An 18915-nucleotide genomic window follows, 5' to 3' on the forward strand; every position below is an offset into this window, starting at 1 on the left:
CCTCATGGATACTAGTAAGTTTCCTTAACTGCTGAGCCACAAAGGGAACTCCAAAAGCAAAAGTTATATTCAACTGAGAGAAATTTTAGAGATTACTACCACCTTAAAGGATGCAGGGGTAGTAATCCTCTTTATATCCTCATTAAATTCACCTCTATAAGCAAGTGGCACATGAGAGTGGGCAACCACAAGATGTAATGAAGCAGTGGTCCTGATTATGGTTGCTATGACAAATGAAGTACTTTTACTAGAATAAATCATCAGTCTCTGGTACTTGTTATGGTTATCAATCTGTTGAATGAATTCTTAATGCCCATCAGTAAGCAGAATCAAATGCAGTTCATTTTTACATGAAAGTCACAGTAGTATACTTTCATCATTTGCCCAGGACACTCTATCACAACATAGTCTGCAGAGATGTAGATATTTTTGGCAATCTGCAGAACATTATGCTACTTTACTGTAGTAATTATATCATTCTGATTGTGCCTAGTGATCTGGAAGTATCAAATGTTATAAGAATTGTGCATGCCAGACAGTGGGAAATAAAGCCAACAGAAATCAGCACCATGGTGCAGTTTTTCGGGTGTCCATTGATTTGGGGCCTTCCAGTTAGAAGCATGTATTGTACTCTGTGTTGGTAAAAAAAGAGGCTCAGCTGTGCATTTGGCGGCCTCGCTAGGCACTAGCGTATATGAGTGGAACCAACATCCAATATATGGTACTGTGTCCCAAAGTAGCTAGGATAAACATGTCTGGGAACAACAAGGTAGAATTGGTATTGTCTTCTTTAATTAGAATCACTGTAAATAATTCATCTGTAGAATTTTTTAGCCATTTTCCTTTAAATCTGAAGTTCTGTTGGATTACAGTTACTTCACAATGGGGGGATGCTTCTAGCAGGAGAGGGTAAGTGTCTCACTAGGCTTGAAGCTCTGAGTTATCATTGTAATAGATGCTATGGTGCATCACACCAAGGTAACACTTGGTCCCTGCTGCTTGGAGTGTTTGTTGGCTGCTGATTGCTCACAGTAGAGTCTTTCTCCAGGTAGCACCTCAACTGAAGGGAGCTGTCTCATCTATCTAAGGTTACTGCCCCTCCTGTAGGTATCCCATATCTGATGCCTGTTCAATACTAAATAAAAAGTCCCATCCCCTTTTATTTGGGATAAATCTGAAGAGAGATTCCAGCTTCAGAGATTTCAGTGGGACTGGCTGCATCTCTGTTGCCATTACTTTGAAGTGCTCCCTCTGTCCAATTCTATTCTCTCACTCCTTCACAGGTATTATTACTCTTTCACAGGTATTATTTCTGGGCTTTTTTTATATTTATTTTTTTTTGTCTTTTTAGGGCTTCACCCATGGCATATGGAAGTTCCCAGGCTAGGGACTGAATCAAAGCTGTAGCTGATGGCCCACACCACAGCTACATCTGTGACCTACACCACAGCTCATGGCAACACCAGATGCTTAACATACTGAGTGAGGTCAGAGATCAAACTCATGTCCTTATGGATACTAGTTGTGTTCTTTACTGCTGAACCACAATGGGGACTCCCTTAGTGCTTTCCCAATAAACTTTCTGGGCTTCTGTTTCCTAGGGAACCTGACCTAAGACAATCACTCTTTGCAATGAAATCGAGGAAAGAATGTCTGGAATCCAAGGAGTTCTCTGTTGTATTTTTGGTGCTTCCTTGCTGGTAATAATAATGAACAGGTAAGAACAGTAACTATAGCCCAACAGAACATTATAGCCAGGAAATCAGACCCATTGTGGGACAGGTCTAGAACATCTCACCAAGGAAACAATCTAGACCAGCAAAACTAAAAAAAGCTGAGGGTGAGGTAAATCTTGATTTGTTGGTGGAGAAGGGAAATGATTTACAGCCTTGAGGCCAGCTGTAGCAGTAGGTGCTGACTTGTTTCTCTTGCAATAAGCCATTGCAGAATATGACTGCCCACCTCCTTGAAGGAGAGCAATGTGACCGATTGGATTATTGACATCAGTTGACTGAGTGGCCCAGAAGGCAACTGTATCAGATATTTCATATCTTAGATATTGTCCAATATCTTAGATATCATCCAATATCTTAGATATCAGATACTTCAATTTTACCCTGGCTTCTCCTGTGCTAACTTGTTCTGTGTAGGCCTCAAACTGCTGTAACCTGACATCCCCTTTCCTGGGCCAATGCTGCATACTTCTGCCTTTGTTCTGCGGGTTTCTGTAATGCCACTGTTGGAATTCTCACAGTAATCTATTCTATAATCTCACACATGCAACCCAAAATTGTGGGGGAGTTAGAGATCATGGGGTCACAGATGGCCCATGGGAGATAGGAATCAATAGATAAATTCTCCCTCCTCTCATGCTCTGAGTAGTTTTGTTTTGTTTTGTTCTGTTTCAAATATCTTGTCACTTTATTTTGTTTGAGGAGACACAAAACTATAGTATGCAATTATATAAATTTTCTAATTTAAACAAAGAGAATAGAAAAGAAGACCTGATTCTGATAGAATTAAGTGACATAGAAAATAGAAAAAACTTTTGGGTGATTCAAGATATTCCCACTTTTATTCAATCTTTCATGACAAAGGTAATGAACAATACCATGAATTTACCATGATTTTAGGCACTTTGAAGATAAACTGTGATACACTACAATAAATACTTTAATCTAAGTATTTCTTCAATCGCCTAACTCAATTGTGTAATAAGAATAATTTTTGCCTGATTTATTTGGATAATTATTTCAATATAATTATCCTAATGAAAACATTCATAGAAAATCTCTGAATTGTCTTCTGAGTAGATAGTTTGGAAGTGCATTTCACAAGGCTCCATGCTTAGTCCATCTTACAAGATCAAGCACCAGCTGCATATTTGGGTTCCTTCCCTCCCTCCTTCCCTCTATCCACCCTTTCTTCCTTCTTCTTTTCTCTCTTCCACAGCTTTCCCTTCCTCTATGTTTCATTTTTCTCATCCCCTACCCCTGCTCCCTGGAATGACATTCTCAAAGAGACTGTCTGCATGGCAGCTTTTTTCACCAGCTCTGCTTTCAACTGAACCAAGGCTAAGACAGTCTGACAGGGAAGTCACTGAACATGAAAAATCAATGGTATAAAAGAGAAGCTAAGTAAATTAGTATCATATAATATGCAATGCAGTGAGTTCAAAGATTCCCCCAAGAGACTCTGGCTCATGTACTTTTGTGGTATTTGCAAAGATAAAGGAAATAAGTCTAGGCCAGTTTTGAGAAGCTTATGACTCTTAGGGTTTGATCTTTTCCCCCCAGTACGTTGTCATTTTGGCATCACTGAATTGAACAGCCACTTTGAGTCTGTGTAGCCAATTCTAAGTACAACATTGACCCTATTTTTCTTTAATCAAGTTTAAATGATACAGATGGGGGGTTAGCATTCTGTTGTATTTCTACAGCATTTTCCCGCCTGGATAGTGCCAATGAGAAGGAAGAGACTCATCCCTTTGGGTTCTGTCAACTGGCATTTCTGTTTTGTTTTCCCTTTACTATTATTTTATTTTAGAAAAATAAAATAATTGAATAAACAGTGGTTCACTCAGCTTTAGACCAAGTGGTGATTAGTAGTGATAACTTTTCTAGGATGGGAAGTTCAAGACTTTAGCGTTTTCCCAAAACAAAGGCATTTGCCAAAATGACACCATTACGCCCTACCATCTTCTCTAGGTGCCTACCACAGAACAGGCATGTCCAAATCTGTTTGAGAATTTGGTGAGAATTGATAACAAATCCTTCATGGTACAAAGGGGTCCAAGAAGAGACTAGCAGTTGCCCAGGTTCCAGAGCTGGAGTGTGGTACAGATAGGACCAGAACCCATTTGTCTCCTAATCCAATTCTCCTTTCATTATTTCTCTCTTATTTTCACTGCCTACAGTCATCAAATAATTGTTTATTTGCCCAGAGTATCTGGTAGGAAAACCAGATAAAAAAAACAGTTTAGTGTGTATACCAAATACATTTCCCTATTTAGCATGAATACTCAGATGTATAAATTAAACTGAGGTCCCATGTTTCAGCTGAACTGAAGAGAAATCCTCTGAAATAGAAATGTGGGGTACCTGGCCAATTTTCCTCCATGGACTTTGGGACCCTAGAGATATAGATCAGACTTCATGATTGGGTTGGGAAATAGCTCACATATGCTTAAAATTTTCCCCCATGTGCTCTGGTTTCCTGGAAGGCTTTACAGTATGGTACTGGACAATAGTGTATGGGGAGATGTCTGCAGAACCAATAGTAAAAAGGCTTTTCCCAAAGTGGTTCTATAAGCAGGGGTGGCTTTATCCCAAGTCATCGCTACTCTTTTAGGCAATCTTCCCTGTTAAATTGTGTGAAACATAAGTATTGGTGAGATGATGGGGGGCATGTAAGGGATCCTCCGTGGTAACAGGTTGAGTGAAGTGACTTGAGCCTACTAATATTAATGATACCACTATTTCCTGAGAACACATTATGTGCCAGTCACTACATATACAAAGCACTTCATTTGATCTTCACAATAACCCTATGAGGTTAAGTTAAAAGAGTTATTGACTCACTTTTGCACAGCTGCAACTAACTCGGGGGGAGTTAAAACTCAAGTCTGTGTGTCACCAGCACCCATGCTTTTTTCCTTCCATTAGGTTCTTCTCCAGTGAAGGGATTCAGAATGTGCCACTCCCAAACATGCTGCTTGTCATATTGATTATATTGAGCTGAAGGCACTTGATACAGGAAGCAAATATGGGAAGGGCTCTCTGACTTCTCATTTTTTACCTAAAAGCTAATCATAAAATTTCCCATGAGAAAGATGCCCTCCTGTGCAAGAAAGAGTGTTTGTTTTCTCCTAAAAACACAAGACTTTTATTAAGAGGAGTCTATTCTTCATTAGATGAAAACACATGTAACTCAAAATACTCACCAAGAAACCCCTCTTAATTGCTAAACAATCACAGATTCTTGGTGGTTCAAGAACAGCTAATGGAGTAATTCTCAGCAAAATGGGACACTTGTTTGAAATGAAACCTTTCTCCTTCTAGGGTATCAAAGTAGTGCCAGCCTGGACTGAGGGTGCCATGGCATAACTCCTATACTGCCGCTAGCTCAGGCACCAGAAGCAGAAGGCTGTCGAGAGAATATAGTTCTCACAGTTCCTTGGCAGCAAATGTTACTCTTCTTCTTGGACTGTGCTCTCAGAACCAGACTTTTCTTCATCAGGAAAATGATAGATTCTGCTCCACTCACAAACGCTTCAGGTAATGGCTTTCATTTTATAACAAGCAATGCAGTGTGTTCACAAGAGCAACTGTTTGATTATGGTTGCAGTTTGTGGAATCTCAGATGGGATGTTGGGAAGAAGCGGTTTAGAACAGCTCATTAAAATATGTGAGTCTTGATGCCAGATGACCTCTGGATTGAAGGAACACAGGCCCTGCAGGCAACCTGATCCTTATCAGCAACCCCACCCCTTGAACCATGGCTATAAGACTCCTCACAACATGTGCCTGTTTGGGGACCACTGTTTTGAGGGCATTAGCATGCTGTGGCCCCCTTTCCTTGGCAAAGCAATAAAACTCTTCTTTTCTACTTTGCCACCCATCCTCAAAAAAAATAAATTTTGTGAGCAAGGAGACAGGGATGTGCATCGAGGATGATTCAGTTCCCAGGGTTGGGAATCAGACCTATCTGAGCCAAAACCCTGCTTGGCTTCTTATCAGCTTCAGGGCTTTGATTGCTTAGTGTTTCTTCATATATGGGATTAGGATAATGAGAGTAACTGTATTATGTTTATTGTCCAAGATAATGCATTTAGGTGTCTTAACAAGTGTTTGATACTTAAGAAATGCTCCAAAAAAGTCTGTTCTAAGCAGGGTGTCATATGATGAAAAATATGTTTCATATTCCATCAAGTTTGAGATGGAAAAGGCACTATTATTATTTGTTTCAAATTTTATTGCGCACCTGTGGCATATGGAAGTTCCTGGTCCAGGGATTGAGTCTGAGCCACAGCTGTGACATATGCTCCAGCTGCGACAATGCCTGATCCTTTAACTTACTGCACATAGCTGTGCGTGATTGAACCTGCACCTCCACAGAGATCCAAGGTGATGCACTCAGGCTCTTAACCCACTGCTCCATTATGGGAACTCCACTATTTGTATTTAGAGTTGGCCACAGACATAAACTTATTCTCTCCCAGGGAAACCAGCATGCATATTCATGGTGGCTCTGAGAGTGAAGCTGTATGGTAGAGTTTCCATTTGTAGCTTGGAGACAGCTCCAGTATGGTGGATCATCTCACTCTTACCCCTAATGTGTAGCTTTTCTTTGAAATTGGAGTGTAGACACTAGAATTATAGCTTGGATCATGCTATGGATTGAATTACCCCCCCCCCTTTCCCCACCAAAAGATATTTTGGATACCTAATTGATAGTACTGTAATGGAGTAGGACCTGAGGCTAGCCCTTTTCCCACATCTTCTGCTTTACCTAGATAATAGCATCTTATGCACATTCCTGAGTTGTTTTACAGAGGTAAAAATCTCCCACCAAATGGAAGATGTTAACTACTTTATGGCCATGGGCACATGGCCCCCAGGCCTCCTGAACCTAAGGATTGATAATGTTAACCCTTGCAACACTGCCCTGTGACCTCACCATCAGCCAATCAGAGAATATGCACAAGTTGATCACATACCCTGTAACCCCCCACCCCTAACTTGGCCTTTTAAAATGCCAAACATTTCTCTTCAGGAACTTCGAGGTTTGGGGGGCCTGAGCCACCATCACGAGTCACTCATCTTCTTGCTCAGCCCTACAGTAAAACTTCCTCTGCTCCAAACTCCAATGTTTTGGTGTGGTTTGGCCTCACTGTGCATTAGGCACACAAACTTGTGTTCAGTGGTAGTACATAGAATGTGATTATATCTGGTACTGCAGATTATATCTGCAGATGTAATTAATTAAGATGAAGTCATCTTGGAGCAGAGTGGCTTCTTAATTCAACATAACCACTATCCTTATAAAACAAAGGACATTTGGACACAGACATAGCAGGAAGATGGCTATGTGAAGACAGAGGAAGAGAATAGAATGAGGCTCTCACCAGCCACAAAGCACCTGATGACATCAGAATCTGGAGGAGGAAAGGAAGGACCCTCTCCTAAGAGGCTTGGAAGGGAGCATGGCCCTGCCAACACCTTGACTTTGGACTTCCATCTTCCAAAACTGTGAGACAATACCTTTCTATTGTTTTCAGCCATCCAGTTTATGATCCCCTTTTATAGCAGCCCCAGGAAACTAACTTAGATCATGATAGTAATCAGCTAACTGGCACCAAACCATTCATCCAGCCCTGCTAAGCCTCAGTACTTTGCCTTTAAAATGAGAACAAAAGACCTCACAGGTAGTGGTGAAAATATTCTCTGACCTAAGAAGTGCATTCTCCTCTAAGGGAAAGAAAGAGCCCACAGTTTAATCACAGCTACCTAATAGTATATGCAGCTAGCAAAATGCATAGTAAAAGACATAAAAATGTTGTTTAGTTATTGAATTGAAGGACTGGCTAAGCCCAGTGGCCAGTTAGAGAAGCAAGTCCTGAAGACCTCCAGTGGGTCTCTGAGCCCCACCCAAAGAAGTGTCACTGTGATTGTCTGATCCTGATTCTGATCAGAGAGTGTGGCTCTGAGGCTTTTATTTGTTGGAGGACTGAGGAAGAGCTCAGGAAGGGAGCTTATAAATGCTTAGCCGCAACGCTGGTTTCCTCGGCTGCTAGCCTAGGCCATTTGCAGATTTAAAACAGCCAGTGTCCTCAGCTACACCCCAGGGGTTTGCTCAAAAGTGCTGGGCAATAGGACCCTTTATTTAAGTCAGACCTTAAAATTAGGATTAGGAAAATGTCCCGGGGCCTGGGAAATTGATGTTCTCAAAATCTATAGTCATCTTTGGAAGAAGGTAAATGTAGGATGCAAAAACAAATCAATAATTAAAAGAATAAACAAGTATATTTCTTAATTGTAGGATGGAGTTTCAGTCTAGGAAGGCAGAAAGGAACAATATAAAAGCTTTTCATGAAACAGCAGTGTGTACCTGACAGAAGAGTCCCAAGACATATTACTTGGAGAGAGAATTCCAAGTAATGGAATTCCAAGTAATGTTAAAAGTGCTCACTAAAGCAACAAATTTGAAAACCACTGAATTCTGATGGAAAAGATAAGTGTGCATCTTCAATCTAACTGAGCATTCACTGTGGAATGCCTCTTTTTCCTAGATTTAGATTTTGGCATATCTCTGACACATAAATAATTTTACCAAAAACCTCACCAATTTGCATACAAAAGAAAACACAACCCCAACAGTATATTTCCTTCTTGCAGAGACTCCTCTTCTGTGACTTGCTTCTCACCTTGCAAAGCAGTCCCATTACGAAGTCTCTGTCCTGGCAGTTCTGGGACTTTTACCAGGTAGGTCTGGAGCCAGCCTGTTAGGGAGGCATGAGGTGAGCCTTTGACCTTCTCCAATCTCTTCTCCATATGGAAGCTGGAGGAATCCTTCTAAACTGTAAACCAGGAGTTCCCAATGTGGCTCAGTGGGTTAAGGACATTGTCTCCATGAGGATATAGGCTCAATCTCTGTCCTTGCTCAATGGATGAAGGATCCAGTGATGCTACAAGATGCAATGTAGGTCCCAGCTGCAGCTCCAATTTGACCCCTAGCCTGGGAACTTCCATATGCTGCAGATGTGGCCATAAAAATTAAAAAAAAAAATTTAAATATAAACCAGGTCATGTATGTTCCATCTCAGAGTCCTCCCCAGGCCTGCCATTATACTTAGAAAAAAAATACCATGTCCTCACCATGGCCTACCTGGACCTCAGTGGCAGGGCTCCTCCTGCTTTGATGACATCAGCTTTGGCTTTTTATTCAGTTCTACCCGCATTGTATTTTTATTCTTTGACATACCAAGAAGGTTCCTACCTCAGAGAAAAACATTTTTCTAGTCCATCTTCCTGGGATTCCTTCTCCCAGATATTCACATGAACTTTATTTCCTTTCTAGGCAGACCTTCCTTGACCTCAGTTTCTAAAGATGCATCTCCTGCCTCTTTGACTACATGTAACAATTATCTCTGCCTGAAAGAATTTAAATAATAAATGCACAGAAAGCTTTATCTCTCTTGACTCTCTGCTCTCTGAGGGCAGGCACATTATCTGATTCCCTATGGCATCTCTAGTACCTAGGATGGTGTCAGGTGTCTTTTAGGGACCTCTATAGACAATAATGGATAAATGGATGGGTGGTCGTATGGACAAATGGGATGTTGGGATGCAAAATCATAGCTTTAAAAAACTGGTGTCTCCGAGAACTTTTGTCACCTACTGTGTTCCATGTAATATTAGGTCTTAATATGCTAGAAACTTCTGTGACCCTGGAAAATAGTCTTTGCTCATTCATCAGCTTTCTCGCTCATTTGTTTATCATATAAGGATTGTGCTGCTATGATGGCAAGTCTCTGGGGACACACTAGCAAACAGGTGAACTTGGTGCTGGCCCTCGTGGAACACATTAATGGCATAGTTAGTCAATTTAAAAGACAAACAAATCAATAAACAAGAAATATTAGGGATTTATATAGGCCATGAATGAAATAAAACAGGGAAATGTGAAAGAGATTGGCAGGGAGTAGGTGGGATTATGCTTTACCCAGGATGCCTGGGTTTGTTCCTTCTGAGGAGGAGGTTTCTTGGACTGAAACTTGAGTGGGGAGAAGAAGCTGGTTCTGTGAATAGGCCAGGCTGAAGAAAAAGCAAGTGCAAAGGCTTTGAGGAAGAATTAGTCTGAGTGTCTGAGGAACAAAGATCAGGCCTTTATGGCCAGAGTATAATTAGTAAGAAGATCCTTCTTCTCAGTGGGATAAGGCCTCAGCAAGAGGCAGGTGTCAGAATTTAACGGCTCTGGTAAGGAGCCCCTGTATGCTAATCTGTGAAATGGGCATAAAAATGCCTGTCTTATAGGTTGATCTAGAAATCAGTTGAGATAATATATGTCATGAACACAACACATGACTGAGCTCAGTGTAAGTGGAAGCTGAATATTCCAGCACTGATTCTAAAAATGACATATTGGCTTTAGCATTTCTGATAAGTTTTAGTGGCTGGGCTGGGTATGCCCGGACTGCTCTTCCAGCAAAAGAGAGAAGTCTAGATGAGCATTCTCTCCTGAGCCATCCCTACCTACTCTTCCATCTGCCAGTCTGCCTGCACACTTCCATAATGATCATTCATTTTTAAATGGATACAAATGGAGAAGCAGACAAGTGCCACCAGGCATGAATATTTCTGCTTGTTACAATCAGCTCTGGGGCCATTATGTAACTGTAGGAATTTTAAAAATAAAATTCTGACATATTGGTAAAAAAGGAGAGAAAAAAACATAAAAAATCAAAAGTCATCCAGTCTTGGGGTGGTGAGAGGGGAACCACATACCAGGGCCTGAAAAGGCTCTGGACTCATCTTGGTCAAAATTTGTCATCACTCAGAGACTCTGACTTCTTCACCCTCGTGATGCTGAACTTTGAACTCAAGCTGAGTGGTTTAAAGTATCTGAGAGGTGGTTTTCAGTCAGGTATCCTGGGCTTAGCACTACTCTTAGAATAGCACCCTTTACCCTGTCCTCCACCATGCTGCAGTAAAAGCTCTGGCTTCTTCCTGAACTCTATCCCTTTGCCCAGGTGCTCTGGCATCGATTCTGTTCCTGAATGCTCCTAGTCTTTTCCCTTCTTCCAGCTTTGACACTTGGCTTTACCTTTGCATGGCTGGTTTCTCCTATCACCCCTGATTCATCCCCTCCCCAAAGAGGCCTCTGCAGACTAGACTATGTAAAACAGCCATATTCTATCCCCACTTGATTTTCTCCCTGATATTTTTGACATTTTTCTTCTTTCATTCCTTGTTAACTGGCTGTTTCCTCCCATAAAATTGTGTGCTGCATAGGGCAGATTTGCTGATTTGCCCTCCCCCAATAGCATCCCAATGCCTAGAACAATGCCTGTAAGTATTTGTTGAATGAATGAATAAATGAAGGAATGGAGTGAGAGAAGTAAATCTTGAACTTGCTTAGGCAAGCAAACAAAATTATTGTGTATCACATATACCTGCAGGAAAGGTTGAACATTTGAGGCATAGAAGATGCAGAGGGATGGCTTGGACTCTGGAATCAGGGGCTCGAATGCTACCAGAACTCTATATCTCTTTCTTCTTCTCCTCTTTGAGTGTAGGCATCATTCTATTTCACTGTGGATACTTTCTCCACATAGAAATAAGGCCATGGACAGCTACTGAGGTTCAAATCTTATAATATCTGACCCTGAAGAGGAAATTCACCCTCTTATTAAATTTCTTTATAAAATGTCTCAGGCAAGAATCTCTGATTGGCCTGATTCAGGATCAAGGGAGCTGTCTTAGATAAGAACCCAGTGATTCCTACTGTAGCTGGTGGGTAGAGATGGAGAAGTTTCCAAAATGGAGAGATATTTGGAAGATATCTACCACTTTGGGTCTTGAAATGCAGAAATACTGAAAGATTTGATAACATGAGATGGAAATGGGAAGGAGAAAAATTACCATAAGAAAAGCATGAAGAGCTCTTATCACAAGTAGCCTGAAGTTAGGAAAACTGATTGAGAAACTTCTACAACAGGTCAGATGTGAGGCATATTCCTTATCCTGGATTTCTCAGAAAGCAAAATCTGAGGTAAAGTCTCATGTGATTCTGTCTCATTAAGGAACACAGTGCCAGGGAGAGGGAGGGAAGCAAAGGAAGGTGAGGCAGTGGAAAGAGGAGAGCTAAGAAATGGATGTTATTCAATTTTCAACATCTTGTATCAAGACACTGCTCAGTATTGCAGTAAAATATTCCAGGAGGCCATATAAATAATGACTTTTTAGGATAGTGCATCTGTGGCTAGAATAAGGAGAGAATTTATCTGCTGGGACGTTTTGCTCTTGGTCAAAGATTAGCCTCATGTGGTAGTAACTTTCCCACACTTCCTGATGGCTCATGTGCAGGACTCTCATACCTCAGCACCAACAAGGAGCCACTGAGAATGAAGCAAGGTACTCTCAGGCTGCATCCCAAAGACCAGTGAGGTGGAGAGAGGGTATGAACTGAGACATAAAACATGTTTGCGGTAAATCAAAATGGAATGAAGACAATTTGGAAGAGAAGAGGAAGGGTCTGTAAAAATGCTAAATATTGAATTGAATTTATGAACTGATTGAATAGGGGGATTAAAAGTGAATTAAGAAACTGAGATGATGCAAATGTTCTCCATGTTGAGCTTCCCAGGGTCTGGAGGGTATTGTAACTCCTCTTCTTACCCCTGTAATCAACAAAGTATTGATTTCTCTGTATAAGTTTTTATCATAAAACTTGTTTTCTGGCTCTTGGAGCTTCATATTTCTCACCCACTTTGTGAGTCCTTTTCTCATTGACAAGTAACAAAGGTCTTTTTTTTTCTTTTTTTTTTAGTGGCTGCACATGTGGCATACAGAAGTTCCCAGGATAGGGGTTGAATCAGAGCTGCAGCTGTTGACCTATGCCATAGCCACAGAGACACCAGATCCTACACTGCAGCTCACAGCAATACTGGATCCTTAACCCAATGAGTGGGTTCAGGGATTGAATCCGTATCCTCATAAATACTTGTCAGGTTTGTTATCATTGAGCCACTTTGTGTGTGTGTGTGTGTGTGTGTGTGTGTGTGTGTGTGTTATTGTGTCAGAGGAATAAGACAAAGGCCAGAGGAGGCTGGAAGTTGGAGACTTAGGTGACTGCAAATTGGGAACTCCCTATACACTTGCAGAAATAGGCTGAAGTTGGCTTTTCCCCAGGGCATGGCACAGAGACTACTTTCACTGTATTTTATAGGTACAGGAGATCTTGGATGATAACTGATTTGCATTTCTAGTCTAGGGTTTGCAATATTCTATCTTAATAAGAAGCGCTACTGTGAACAGCTGTGAGGATTTTTTGCAAGAAATTTCTTTATAATAAAGTACCAGTGTTTGTAAATAATTTATTTCTTGTGTAAATGAGAGCATATTTGAGTTGTCCCCTATAGCAACACTAGTTTCAACCATATAAATTCTGAGTCTCTTTCAGAAGTGTAACTGAACAGGGCCCTGGAGGCTGCTGGGCACAAAAGCCTTTCTGTGTCCCCTGTTTCCCATTTTTAGGAAATAGGTCTCATTCAGCTTCCATGACCTTCCCTGAGTTCCCAGGGGCAGGTTCAGAGAGTTGCTGACCAGGGAAAGAAGAGGATGCAAAGACAAAGGGAGGAAGAGCCAAGAAACAATAGTACAGCCTTGGGGCAGGATCCTGGTTCCCCTTCGAGGGATAGACATAACAATATCTTTGAGCTCTTCTGCAGAAGTAAAACCCCCAGCAATTGAAAGATGTCAACTGCTTGATGAAGCATTCTTCATTACAGAAAGAAGGAGGACCACCAGAACCAGTCCCAGGGCCACTTAACACCAGCTTTGTAGAATGCAAGCTTGCAGCTGCCCTAATCCTTATCTGTGGCCCTATTTTCTACTCCCAACCTCCATGACCAAGGGTTCCTCTGAGGAAAGACAAATGCATATTTGCCCTCATCCCTGATTCTTATCCAGAAACCTGTTTTTCTCCTTTTAACTATAGTACTCGCCTCAATTCTTCCCAATGGAAGGCTCAGTCTTTAAGGCATTAGCCTGCTGTAGCCTCTTTTGCCTGGCAAAGCAATAAAAACTATTTTTTCCTCCTTCACCCAAAACTGTCTCGCATTTCTACTTGTCACCCATGAACACAGGTTGAGTTTTGGCAACAGAAGTGAGAGAAAGGGTATGGATGAATTGTACATTGTGTTATGAATTGTACAGAACTCCCACTCTATCTTGCCTATGTTTCTGACTAAGACCCAAATTATATAAACATTACCCATCAGAAGTGTCTCAGCACATGGAGTTCCCATCATGGCACAGTGGAAATTATTCTCACTAGGGACCACGAGTTTGAGGGTTCGATCCCTGGCCTTGTTCAGCAGGTTGGAGATCCGGCATTGCCATGAGCTCTGGTGTAGGTTGCAGACGCAGCTTGGACCTGGCATTGCTGTGGCTCTGGCGTAGGCTGGCAGCTACAGCTCCGATTAGACCCCTAGCCTGGGAACCTCCATATGCCGTGGGTCTGGCCCTAAAAAAGACAAAAAGACAAAAATAAATAAATAAATAAATAAATAAATAAATAAAATCCTATCATTATCCTCAGCACAAAGGCAGTTTGGGAATAATTTGCCTGGACAGCTGCTTGACTAAAGAAATTCCCTCTGTGAACTGGAAATTGTCACTTGCCACTGCTTGTCATCTGCCTTTACAGCCTATGTATCCTAACTCCCCCCACTTGCCTCCTTGGAGCAATTTTCTCAAGGAAATCCTGTCCCATCCCCAGGCTTAAGTCCTCATTTTGCCCCAAATAAAACTTAACTCTCAACTTTTAGGTTGTGCACTTTTAAAGGTGACCCCTGCCAGAGGTGGAAGGGTGGAGGATGAAGAACTCCCTCCCCTTCCTGGATCATTGCAATGCTTATAGCTCCTGGAAGATACAAGGTTAGGAATCTGCACTGGGTAACTGTACATTACAATTCTTCACTGCTATGTGTCTTGGCTTTCAGATGATGTTTAATTGCTATAGCATATAAACTGAAATTGCCCCAATTCTGGAAAAGATGAATGGTGGTAAAGGTGATTCAGAATTCAATTAGATAACAAGTTGGAACTTGTTGCACACACAGATCCATAGCAATTTGTTTATTCTCCTGACATTTTTTGCAACCATTCAGGAGAAAGCCCATAGTCAGAGGAGGTAGCCCAGTCTCCTAAGCCATCACTGCTTCCTTATCTACATTAAGAGGATTGATGGGAGGAAGCCCTGTAAAGATCAGGATTACCCCCAGCTCTACCCAGCACATCCCCACCTGGGGCTCATTTGCATTTCAGAAGCAAGAAAGTGTTGAAGCAGTCAGTGCTTATCCAGTCCCAAACTGCTTTAACTGTTCAGTAGCCAGCCAATCCAATTGTGAATCTCTGCCCTTCCACCTCTGAGCCCAGGAGCAGTCAAGTTCGGCTGTGGGCTGGAACAGTCAGTTAGGCCTATTTTTGCATGGGTTTATTTGGGAATTACAATACTCACTCAGTTTATAAAAAAGGATTTTTGAAAGGAGCTTCAAAGCCAGTATTGGCCAAACATTTTCTGTTTTCCAGAACAACTAAAACAGCTCAGGCGACAGATGCAGCATTATTCACAGAAATAATTTCTTCTTTTCTTTCTCCCTCCCTCCTCTACTACATTCCTTCCTTTCTTTTCCTCCCTCCCTCCCTCCCAACTCTTGCTGAAATGCAGCCTCTGTCCACCAGTACTGAAGAGAACATGGAGACAGAGTTTCAGGTGAAGGAAAAAAAAAAGTAGATAGATTTTATTGCTTTGTCAGGCAAAGGAGGCCACAGCAGGCTAATACCTTAAAGACTGTGCCCCCCATTGGGAAGAATTGCAAGAAGTTTTATAGTAAAAAGGAGAGAAACAGGCTTTTAGATAGAAATCAGGATCGGGGCAAACATGCATTCTTCTTTCTTAGGGGGGAATCTTAGTCATCCAAGCTGGCATCAGGAGATCTTATGATCATGGTGGTGGTCTTCTGGGTTATTGCCTAGAATAACAGTATTTGCAAAAAGGGCATATAAATCAAAGAGTAGAACAAACTAGGAAAGTTTCTGAACAACATCATGTGCCAATAATCTTTAATCCACAGGCAAAATGTGCCTAATATTTAGCTTATGGGTGATTGCGTTCAGGGTGCAATTAAGCCAGGGAGAAGCACAAGGGAGGGCTCTAAGCTGTGCAGTTTTAAAGTATTCATTTCTAAAAGAAGCATAAGGAATATAACTTTTCTTTTAGTTGCATAAGATATTTAAGCCATTGTGTGTATCCCTTGAGAGGGAACCAAGACACTGCCCCAAGGCTGTACTATTGTTTCTTGACTGTTTTCCCCTTGTCTTTGCATCTTCTTCCTTCCCTAATCAGCAATTTTATAAACCTAACCCTTGGAACTTAGGGAAGGCTCTGGAGGCTGAATGAGTATAAATCAAAGAGTAGAAAGGGTTTTGTTGCCAGGGGCCCCACAGGGTCATCCTTGGTTACACAACTTTCCTCCCAAACTTACCTTCCTTCCTTCCTCACTCCCTTTTTTCATTTACTCAATAGTTATTTGTAGTATAATAGGAGATATATATTTGGTCTTTGTCCTTAGTTCCTGGCACAGAGCTCCTAAAACTCTTGGAATTTCTTTTGTTATTCCTAACAAGCCCCTTTCATCCAGGCCTGAGTTCATTTTAAAATGGTGATGTGAATGAAAATGGTTGTCTGCAGTATTAGTAAACAAAGGATATCTCAGCCATCAAGCCACTACAGCCACCCCCAATTGTGAGCCCAGAAGGAACTTAGGATGGAGAAAAACAGTCTGCCTGCTGCCAAACCCTTAGTCACTATCTTCTTAGGTGCATTCTGATGGTGAAACAGAGCAGGACCCTGTGGGGCCTTCCCAGGGCAGGCCCTTCTTCCATATTCTCTGCTTTATCTCCTCTTTGAAGTACCTAGATAACACTATTTGATGCATATGTCCTGAACTGTTTTGCAAGTGCAAGCCCCATCTCCCACCACACATGCACCAAATGGAAGATTTTTTTTTTTTTTTTGGCTTTTTGCCATTTCTTGGGCCGCTTCCACAGCATATGGAGGTTCCTAGGCTAGGGGTCTAATCGGAGTTGTAGCTGCCAGCCGATGCCAGAGCCACAGCAACTCGGAACCCGAGCCGCATCTGCAACCTACACCACAGCTTGTGGCAATGCCGGATCGTTAACCCACTGACCTAGGGCAGGGATCAAACCCGCAACCTCCATGGTTCCTAGTCGGATTCGTTAACCACTGCACCACGATGGGAACTCCCCAAATGGAAGATGTTAGCTACTTGATGACCATGAATACTTAGCCCCCAGGCCTCTCAAAGTCCAAGGATTGATAATGGTAACCCCTGTGATGCCACTGTTACCTTACCATCACCCAATCACAAGCAGATCACTTGCCCTGTGACCCCTGCTTTTAAAATGCTTTAAATGTTGAGGAGTTTGGGTTCTTGCAGGAGCAAGAGTCACTAATCTCCTTGTGTGTTTCTGCAATAACTCTTTCTTGCTCTAGACTCTGATTTTTTGGTTTGTTTGGCTTCACTGTGTGTTATGCACATACACTTGCACTAACAAGGGAATTCAAGATGGAGAAAAGCAGGATACTGGCTCCAGATAGCTGAGGTGCATGGTAAAGGAATTATTTTGGAGTTCTCATTGTGGCTTGGAGATAATGAACCTGACTAGTATCCATTAGGATGTGGGTTTGATTGCTGGCCTTGCTCAGTGGGTTAAGGATCTAGCATTACTGTGAGCTGTGGTGTAGCTCACAGATGTGGCTTGGATCTGGTGTTGCTATGGCTGTGGTGTCGGCCAGCAGCTGCAGCTCCTATTAGACCTGGGAAATTCCATATGCTGCAAGTGTGGCCATAAAAAGCAAGCAAACAAACAAACAAAAAAACAAACAAAAAAGGAGTGATTTCAGTGAGCCCAGACTCTCACATCTTCCTATACATAGAAAAGTGTATAGGATTGAATGTGCATTCTCATGGACACTCTGTCAGGTTCTTTATCTGATGAGCCACAACAGGAACTCCCAATTTTGTTTTTTAGTGAAGAGCAGAGGCTAGCAGAAGCAACAACAGTGATCAATTACTCTCCAGGGGAGTACAGTAATTTGTAAGTGAGACTGCCATTCAAGGGGAAAGCATGAAACGATATTGCCTCACCTTCCAGTACATTATCTTATAGGACTGCTTAGGACCGAAAATGGTAAAAATCTTTCTCCTGTACTTAAAGAACTGATTTTGTTGTTGTTGTTGTTTTGTTTGCTTTATATCATTTCAGAGCCAAAGTCCAATCACAGAGTTTCTTCCTCTCCTGCCTTCTGCCACTGCAAAAAGTGCTGCAGCCTTCATTGGAGTAAGCAGTCCAGCTTCCAGAACTCAGGTGAAACTCCTGGGCTTTATTCAGCATGAACATTACTAACAGCAATAGCCAGCAATTACTAAGCAGGGCTTCTGTGTCAGGCACTGTGCTAAGTTCCCTGCAGGCATTTCATCACCCAGGAGGTGCTGCCATCCCTCTTTTAAAAGATAAGAACAATAAGACCCTGTGAGTGAAGTTATTTTTCTGGACTTAAAAGTCTGGGCTGTGTGGTTCCAGCTTGAGCTGGGTTTCTACATTAAATCTGAGCCAGAGTTCAGAGTCTTCATCCTCTAATAAACATTAACTTAGCCCACAGAAACTAGCTCCAGGGACCAATCTGGGCATCTCAGGAGGAAACAATCACAGTGCAGGGCTCTTTAGGACTTGCTTTGAAGTTCTAATATGTAAAGTTCTTTATGCTTTTTTTTTTCTCATCATATCATTTATCAACAAAATTAAAAAAAAAATTTCCTGTTCAGAACATAGAGGCAGAAAAGCCAACAGAACATTTTTGTCCTTAAAAATAGTTTTCTAAGGAGTCCCCACTGTGGTGCAACAAGATCAGTGGTGTCTCTGCAGTGACAGGATGAAGGTTAAATCCAGGGCTGGCACAGTGTGTTAAAAGGATCTGGCTTTGTGCAGCTGTGGCATAGGTTGTAACTGTGGCTCAGATCTGGCCCAGGAACTCTATATGCTGCAGTGTAGCCAAAAAAAAAGAAAGAAAATGAAGTCTTCAATGAGACAATAGTTATAATGACTA

General features: G+C 41.8%; 2 long non-coding RNA genes across 2 annotated transcripts in view; both read left to right on the top strand.

Annotated features, from left to right (window-relative positions):
- The window catches only part of LOC125133107 (uncharacterized), an 83040-nt gene extending 75796 nt beyond the window's left edge, over positions 1 to 7244 (top strand). Inside the window, exons 3-5 of the long non-coding RNA XR_007136419.1 lie at positions 1602 to 1717; positions 5061 to 5276; positions 7054 to 7244. This is a non-coding gene — a long non-coding RNA (uncharacterized LOC125133107). The remainder of the gene's footprint in view (positions 1 to 1601; positions 1718 to 5060; positions 5277 to 7053) is intronic.
- Positions 7245 to 8145: 901 nt separating this feature from the next.
- Positions 8146 to 18915, top strand: part of LOC125133794 (uncharacterized) — an 83601-nt gene continuing 72831 nt past the window's right edge. Inside the window, exons 1-2 of the long non-coding RNA XR_007136510.1 lie at positions 8146 to 8483; positions 18075 to 18176. This is a non-coding gene — a long non-coding RNA (uncharacterized LOC125133794). The remainder of the gene's footprint in view (positions 8484 to 18074; positions 18177 to 18915) is intronic.

Source organism: Phacochoerus africanus, chromosome 8 (genome assembly GCF_016906955.1).
Source record: "Phacochoerus africanus isolate WHEZ1 chromosome 8, ROS_Pafr_v1, whole genome shotgun sequence".
Taxonomy (NCBI): domain Eukaryota; kingdom Metazoa; phylum Chordata; class Mammalia; order Artiodactyla; family Suidae; genus Phacochoerus; species Phacochoerus africanus.